The sequence below is a fragment of the Nicotiana attenuata genome, unplaced genomic scaffold (genome assembly GCF_001879085.1).
Source record: "Nicotiana attenuata strain UT unplaced genomic scaffold, NIATTr2, whole genome shotgun sequence".
Classification (NCBI taxonomy): domain Eukaryota; kingdom Viridiplantae; phylum Streptophyta; class Magnoliopsida; order Solanales; family Solanaceae; genus Nicotiana; species Nicotiana attenuata.
The window spans coordinates 179478-188199 of record NW_017671200.1 but is presented as its reverse complement, the minus strand read 5'-3'; the positions used below and the strand labels follow the sequence as shown (position 1 = coordinate 188199).

Below are 8722 nucleotides of genomic sequence, written 5' to 3'. Positions count from 1 at the left end.
TGGTTAAGGATGGAGAGATCATATATCCATCCGTTTTTGTTAAACACTAACCGTTTAGTGCCAACATGTTATACCGTTTAGTTTACCAATTAATGTTTAAGATAGGGATTTACTTGTAATTACTTTATAAGTCACTCGATTGTATAAATATTTTTATAACAGTATTAGTACATAGAACTTAAACTCGCTTAATTACCAAGTTGCCCACTCGAGTAGTCATCGAGGAGGAAGCGAAGCTGTTCACGAAGCTTTACAGTGTCCCATGTTGAATTTCCTATCACGGGATGACACCGTGAAAGGGATCTCAGCTTCAACTACTTCTCTAAAATCTTACACCTAAATATTTTACACTTGTCTCACATGCATGTCATTACCAACACTATTTTTTTCCTATCCTATAAGATATTCTCTAGGTACATTCTTTAGTCATGGATTTTGTGAAGTTTTCTGATGGTCGAAGCAAGTTGGATTCCACTATCTGAATCTTCACTATCTATGTAGTTTCATCTACGCTCGTCTATTTCTGTAGGTACAATTTTAATTAACATAATATCCTTTGATGACTCCTCCTCTTTTAAGAGATTCATAATTCGGATTATATTCATGAATAGCCCACTCTTCATCCTTGGGATTATAGAGATATGTGTAGTCCTCATCAAACATCCATTCACAAGGGGTTGAATAACTAACACACTCGTAGTCGAATCGAAACGCGACGAAAGTTCCCATGTTTGTGGAGCAATTGTACATGGTGGAAGAAGGGAAGAATTTCCTGATTTTGACACTAATGTTGAAACTGCCCATTTTATTCAGATGCCTAACTTGGCCGTCGTCGTCGAAGGAGAAACATCGGATGCTTAGGTAATTACTGTGGTTGTTTGTTACCACAACAGTCTTTATCAATGGAAATCCTGCTGCAACATTTGAGGCATTGATCATGAACAACAACATTGCCATGATTGTTGTTGTTGAGGTGATAATTGCTCCCATTTTAGCTTCTTTCATGATGTGTTTTTTCTTTCTTTCTGGGTTGTTTCTCTTTGCCAGTTGTCCTCCTGAAATATCTAAATATAAAAGAAGAATATTTTAGGAGAAAAAGAAAATTGAATTCATTTGCACAAATAAATGTTGTTATTCCTTGTTTTTAATATCAAATCATTGAGGATTGTACATGTCATACATTAAAGGGCAGCCTGGTGCACTAAGTTTCCGCTATGCGCGGGATCCGAAAAAAATGGACTATAAGAGTCTGTTGTATGCAGCCCTACCCTGCATTTCTACAAGAGGCTGCCATGCATTAACCTAACCAAACTATTCAAAAGAAGGCCAGCTTCTATGAACCTGATGCGTACAAGTCTTTCTGTTTGTTGGAATGCTTATTCATAATACTAGGGGTGTCATAGGACTAATTCAATTTCCAAAGCTAATTTTCTAGCGTCCCATACTTTATCTATCATTCGGTTAAGTATCCCACTCCATTTCTTAGGTTAGAGGAATCTACCTGTATTGCATGAACCAGTATCCTTTTCTTTTGTACTAAGCAACTACGTGAAAGTTAAATATAGAATAGAAGATGTTTATTCTTCACCCTTAAGCGTCATTGAAACAATTTGAGGCGAAGCCTGAAGGACCGGATCATATAGAGTCTTACCTTACATTTCTACAAGAAAGTTATATTTTCGCAGCTTGAACTATGATCCTTTTGTCATATGACGACAACTCTTATTGTTACACTAAGGCTCCCCTTTCTTAGGAAATTCAAATAAACAAATCTAAAATTCTTCAATTTTGAATGAAAGTTGCACAAGTTTACTTTAAAAAATGATGTTGATGTAATTTCATATAATATGGGGTTAAGGAAGGGGTTATTAGTTCTTGTCTATTGTGATCAATTCCTCTTGTAAGAGGAAGGTAAATCAATATGCAGTAAAATCTTCATAGACTATTGAATGTTGTGAAAGGAAATTTATTGCATGGATGAATGATAAAAGAGAAAATATACCTTATATTTCTTGGCTGCAATGGAGAGAATGGTGCAAGGTTTTAATGATGTTTTTGGCTGTGAATTGGGGTTAAAGGAATCTTGAAAATGGAGAGAGAAAAAAAATTCCAAACAATGATTAACTAAGAATTTTTTTCTGTTTTGTTGGATGATTAAACCAAGATTTTAATGATGTTTTTCTGTTTAATGGGTTTTGGAAATGAATCTTGAAAATGAAGAGAGAAAGAGAGATTCTTCAAAGGAGGATAACAAAGAATTTTTTCTTTCTTTCTTTCTTGTTTTATTGAATGATTAAACCATTCCATGACTGCTATATATTAATAAATTATAGTTAAGTAGGAGGTCTTAAATCTTTTATACTATTTTAAGCTTTTACTATTTTTCTGCAGTTAAAAAGAAAATCTCAATTTGGATACACAAACTTCTGGTTCTTCTTTTTTGTCGCAAAACCAAATATATTGCCTAAAATCCAGCGAGTTAGAAGGGTATTAGCCAACGGTCAGTTTGGTACCGTTTTAAATATTCCTGTTCAATATTTTTGGTATTCAAAGTTAATAGGATCGATATCGTGTCACCTGTATTAGCCATACATATATTATACCTAATTAAATTTATTCAATATTATACCCTATTAAATTTATAACGGTTTGTATAGATAATAAATTTGCGTCAAGAAAATAATCGAGACCAAAAAATATTGCAACAATCGTAGTATTTGATTTCAAATAATTTGAGTGTTACAATCTCTATAATTTCTCTGATTCTTCTTTTCAACAATACATAAATTCAAGCGTTTTTGAGCTTGATTTTGAGTCTATATTTGTTGCGATGAACGATGATCTTGAAATCAACTAGCACGAACTTTGATACGAACTTTGACTCCTTGAATTTTGATGTGTTCTTTGTTCTTGATCCACGAGTTTTTTCTTACTTCTTGTTATAACTTCTAGTGTCTTTTCTGAGTTATGAATACCCTATTTATAGTTGTGGGAGGGAAGAGTTATCACAAGAACATACTCCTTCCGACCAATCAAGTTGAAGTGTGACAAGGTCGCATTTGATCGGCCAAAACATGTCACTTGCACACATGACAAAGTTTCATTGACTTTTGAATTTGACTTGCCATGCCTTGTCATTTTGACAGGTGACACGATCCTATTAACTATTTTATTTGATTTGGTGTGCCACGTCATTTGATACGCGACACCAAACTGGACCTCCAGGAAGATGACATCTTGTTCTTAATGAAGTGAGTTCATCACTTGTAGCCCAATTAAACGGGTTAGCCTAATAGATGTGAACTCATTTATTTAACCCATATATATTTGGACTTATATAATTAATCGAATTATATTAGCACATAATATTCAGTTGGCCTAACATATTTAACACATAGTCTAAATTATTTTATTAAATTTGAATTCAATAAATTTTGTATACCTAAGAGGTAAGAAAAAACTGTTGATAAAATACTAAATAAAAAAAAGTGCCTTCTGAAACTTCCAATTTTCTAAAAAAGTGAGTTAGAACAAAGCAATTGAAAATCAATATAAGAATATAGAAAACAATACTACAAAACAAAAATTACAGTTGAACTGGCGTAAAGATCCGAATTGGATCATGTCTTTTATTTTGAGAAAATAAATTAAAGATAATTCAAAGTTTTAATTTTAATTTCTCATAATCACAATATTCCTTTTCGGATTCATCAATGTCACGATCCATTTTTTGAACAAGCCGAAACCGGCACTCGATCACTAAACATGACCGAGTGAACCATCTCTGCTTATCAAACCTATTATAACTCCAAACTTTATATGCAACAAAGCAATACTCTAACCAAATACTTTTGATTAATTCAAATATTTAAATAAATCAACTCCAAAACTTTGTTCGTAGTAACTACTGAATTACTGCTAAGTTATTATAAAATAACATCTGAATCTCAACCCAATGACTATGTCTATGAAGCCTCTACTGATAAACTGACGCACTGCTCAGGACATGAGATTTCCAGGTCAGTTCTCTAAGTAACAAAGAAATAACTAAATAAAGATGACTCTAAGGAATACTCCACGAATAAAAGCGGAGCTCACCAATAGCACTGGAAGCGAAGGAAGTCCTAACTCGTAGCCTGCTTGCCTGCAAATCCGGTTCCTACGTTGTACCGCAGACCAACGTATGTTCCCAAAAGAGAACGTCAGTACCATCCATTGTACTCAGTGAGTCTCAATAACATGGGACGAAACTTTAATAACATATACATTATGAGAAAAGGTTCTAAATGCATGTAAAACATAAAGCTTATAAGAATAATTCTAAATAACTGCATAACAGCAGTTTATGAATATTCTAAAAGAAATTCTTTTCTTTTTCTTTCTTAAAAAAAAAATACTTCGCTTTATACTTTGGGAGTTCCAACTATCCTGACTTAATTCTGTCTCAGTCACCGTATGATCGGCACGGGTTCGATCCCAACCTAATCGAATAGGCCCAATCCACGAGGTGCCACTCGCTTCATGGTTCTCAGCGCTCATGTATCATACCTTAGCATGGCTAAGTAATTTCTCAGCAATGAGACCCTCGGCTCGTGTGCTCCCTACTTTGGCACAAGTAGTTTCAGGAAGTTAACGCCTTGGTCAGGACCCTCGGCCTGGACGATGACCCCTTCTCAGAATAAAGGATACTCCCAAAAATCTTTTCTTTTTAAAACTCCTTCTTGTGACTTTTCAAGTCTAAATCTTTCGAACATACTTATTCTAAAAAATTTTAATGTAAGGTATGGAATAAGAATGAAATAAACATTCAAAACTATTTCTAAATATTCGTGCTTTTTCATGAATTTTCAACATGAAAATGGCATATAAGAATAACACAAAAAATCTAAAAATTTATGCACATATATCAAAATAATTCATCTAACTTTAACAAAAAAACAATTCTAAGCTAATAGGAACGCACTCACTTCGATTAAGCACATATTCACTCTTTTAGCCAATTCATCAAACACCTTGTATGCATACTTTTGTGAGTTAAACCACTTTGGTAAAGGGTTATATCTACTCACCTCAAACTTCTCGAGCCAATACGTAGACTCCAATCCAATTTATACACGTCAAATAATTGATTCTACAACAACCAGTACATTTTAATTAATTTTAAAGTTTCACACCTAACATAAAATCTATTGTTGATATGGAGAAAAACGGGAATTAACTATTCAATTCTTACCTATTACTACTATAGGGTAATTGATAATAGGGAATTTTATATACCTGAGTTCAAGAATTAATGATTTGTAAAGAACCCTAGAATTTTCCGTTGTTTGCGTGAGTATTTCGCTGAAACGGCTTTGGGAACAGAATGTCGACTCCAATCTTCAAATGGCTTTCACGCCTTTCTCTGCCAAGAGCCCTTTATGGGCTTAAGGCTCACGTGCCCTTTTCCTTCTAGTTCTTTTTTTTTGTTTTTCTTTTTTTTTTTTTTTTTGTTTTGTTTGTTTGTTTGTTTTGTTTGTTTTGACTTAACTAGTATTTAATTATACCTACTTTTAATAATTAATAACATTAAAGTTATTAATATTCCCCTAATTGTATATCCAATTATTTATAAATAGAGAAGTAACTCAAAATTAATCACACGGGTTTAAATCCGTAATAGAAGTATAATTTAAGTTTAAACAATAAATAAATTCTATATTTAGCGTGTATTGAAACTTTTATAGCTTTGATGAGTGTTACAATCTTCCCTCCTTAAAAACATTCGTCCTCGAATGTTGCTAGGGCGTTATTCTTTAGCTAACAATCATTCCTTAGGTCCTTGAACCTCTTAAATTTTCTTAGCACTACTGACTCTTCCAAGGGACTCAAAATTTTGGCTAACTTCCTTAATTTTCAAAAATTTCGGCAGAGTTTCCCTTATAAATTGGACTATCCAAAAAAATATCCCTGTCACAAATACCACAACTACACCAACAACAACCAAATATACCATAACAGACCATTCATAGGCACCATACACAGCTCATAAATTAATTACTCACACTCCGGCAAGGAGGTATCACAATAACTAACAAGAATCTAAAGCACAACACTTTAGCAAAAGTAAATCACTCTAATGAATTAAATATACTCTGGCATAAACTAAATCACTACAACAACTAAATATAATCTAGGAAGGACATAAACACTTGCTAACTTGTATTTAATAAATGAAATATAAATGTCAAACCAACATAGGTTCACATACCTTTTTCCTCAAATAAATATGGATATTTCTTTCTCATATCTTCCTCGACCTCCCACGTAGCCTCTTTTGAATCATGATTACTCCACAAAACTTCTACCGATGCTATATCCTTTGTTCTCAACTTTCTTACTTGCCTATCAAGAATTTCTATAGGTACCTCTTCATAAGTCAAGCCTTCTTTAATTTCTATGGTATCAACAGTTATTACATGCGACTCATCATGAATGTGCTTTCTAAGCATCGACACATGAAAGACAGGATGAACAGAGGACAACTCAACGGGTAGCGCTAACTTATAAGCCACGTTTCCTTTCTTTTCTAAAATTTCATAAGGTCCGATAAATCTAGGGCTAAGTTTCCCTTTCTTACCAAACCTCATAACTCCTTTCATTGGTGAAACTTTCAAAAACACCTTATCACCAACCATGAACTCTAACTCACGATGCCTCTTGTCAGAATAAGACATTTGACGACTCTGAGCCGCTTTAAGTCTTTCTCTAATTAGCTGAACTTTCTCCAAGGCCTCACAAACAAACTCTGGACCAATCAACGGCACCTCTGCTGGTTCAAACCAACCCACTGGAGACCTACACCTCCGCCCATACAACGCTTCATAAGGAGCCATGCTAATGCTGGCCTGATAGCTGTTATTGGAAGCAAATTCTATAAGTGGCAAGTGATCATCCCAATTACCTCCAAAATCTATAACACACGCACACAACATATCTTCGAGAGTCTGAATGGTCCTTTCTGCCTGGCCATCGGTCTGTGGATGAAAAGCGGTGCTTGAATTGACCTTGGTACCTAATCTTTTCTGAAATGCCTGCCAAAAATGCACCGTGAACTGAGGGCCTCTATCAGATATGATTGAAACTGGAGTACCATGCAATCGGACTATTTCTTTGATGTACAACTGCGCATACTGCTCTGCGGAATCTGTCGTCTTTATTCGTAGGAAATGCGCGGACTTTGTCAGCCGGTCTACAATAACCCAAATTGAATCATGTTTACGGTATGTGAGAGGTAGACCTACTACGAAGTCCATATTAATCATCTCCCACTTCCACTATGGTATCTCTATGTCTTGAGCTAGGCCACCAGGCCTCTGATGCTCGGCTTTGACTTGCTGGCAATTTAAACATTTAGCCACATGATCTGCTACTTGTTTCTTCATGCCTTTCCACCAATACAACTCTTTCAAATCTAGATACATTTTGGTGGCACCTGGGTGGATAGAGTACCACGAACTGTGAGCTTCCTCCATTATGGCCTTCCTAAGACCATCTACATCAGGCACACATAACCGATCATTCAACTTCAAAACTTCGTCACTTCCTAGAGTGAAAACGGTGATTTCTTTGCTTCTGACTCCTTCTTTTAATTTCACTAAGTACGGATCTTCGTCTTGCTTAGCCTTAACATGCGCAACAAGGGAGGATTGCGCTAAGGCATAAGCAGTTATATCTCCTTCTTCGATCTCATCCAATCTAATTCCATCATTTGCTAGTTTTTGAATTTCTCGACCCAAAGATCGCCTTTGTACTGCAAGATGGGCCAAGACACCCATTGACTTCCTACTAAGTGCATCTACTACCACATTAGCTTTGCCCGGGTGATAAAGGATATTGATGTCATAATCTTTCAATAGCTCGAGCCACCTTCTCTGTCTCAAATTTAGTTCTTTTTGCTTGAAAATGTACTAGAGGCTTTTGTGATCTGTAAACACTTCAGAATGCTCGCCATAAAGGTAGTGTCGCCATATTTTTAATGCAAACACCACTGCTGCAAGCTCCAAGTCGTGTGTGGGGTAGTTCTTTTCATGATTCTTTAACTGCCTGGAAGCATAAGCAATAACTTTTCCATTTTGCATAAGAACACAACCAAGGACCACTCTGGAGGCATCACAATACACTGTGAACGCACCCGAACCTGTCGGCAAGGTTAACACAGGTGCAGTGGTCAACCTCTTCTTTAACTCTTGAAAACTCTGCTCACAAGCGTCTGACCATTGGAACTTAACTGCTTTCTGAGTCAACTTAGTTAATGGAGCTGCAAGTGAGGAAAACCCCTCCACAAACCTTCTATAGTAGCCAGCTAACCCCAAGAAACTCCTGATTTCGGTTGGCGTTGTCGGCCTAGGCCAGTTCTTGACTGCTTCTGTCTTCTGAGGATCTACTTTTATTCCTTCACTAGATACCATGTGGCCTAAGAATGCCACTAACTGCAACCAGAACTCACATTTTGAAAACTTGGCATAAAGCTCATTTTCCTTCAAGGTCTGCAAGGCTATTCTGAGGTGTTCTGCATGATCTTCCTTGCTCTTAGAGTACACCAAAATATCGTCTATAAACACAATAATAAAGGTATCCAGGAATGGCTTGAAAACTCTGTTCATGAGGTCCATGAATGCAGCTGGAGCATTTGTCAACCCGAAGGACATCACTAGAAATTCATAGTGCCCGTAGCGAGTTC

At 35.8% G+C, this 8722-nt stretch overlaps 1 long non-coding RNA gene across 1 annotated transcript; it reads right to left on the bottom strand.

Moving 5' to 3' along the window:
• Positions 1-640: 640 nt before the first annotated feature.
• On the bottom strand, positions 641-2296 carry LOC109206639. Its single transcript, XR_002064892.1, has 2 exons — positions 2003-2296; positions 641-1064 (listed from the first exon to the last, which is right to left on the bottom strand). It is a non-coding gene; the product is annotated as an uncharacterized LOC109206639 (long non-coding RNA).
• Between the last annotated feature and the right edge of the window lie 6426 nt (positions 2297-8722).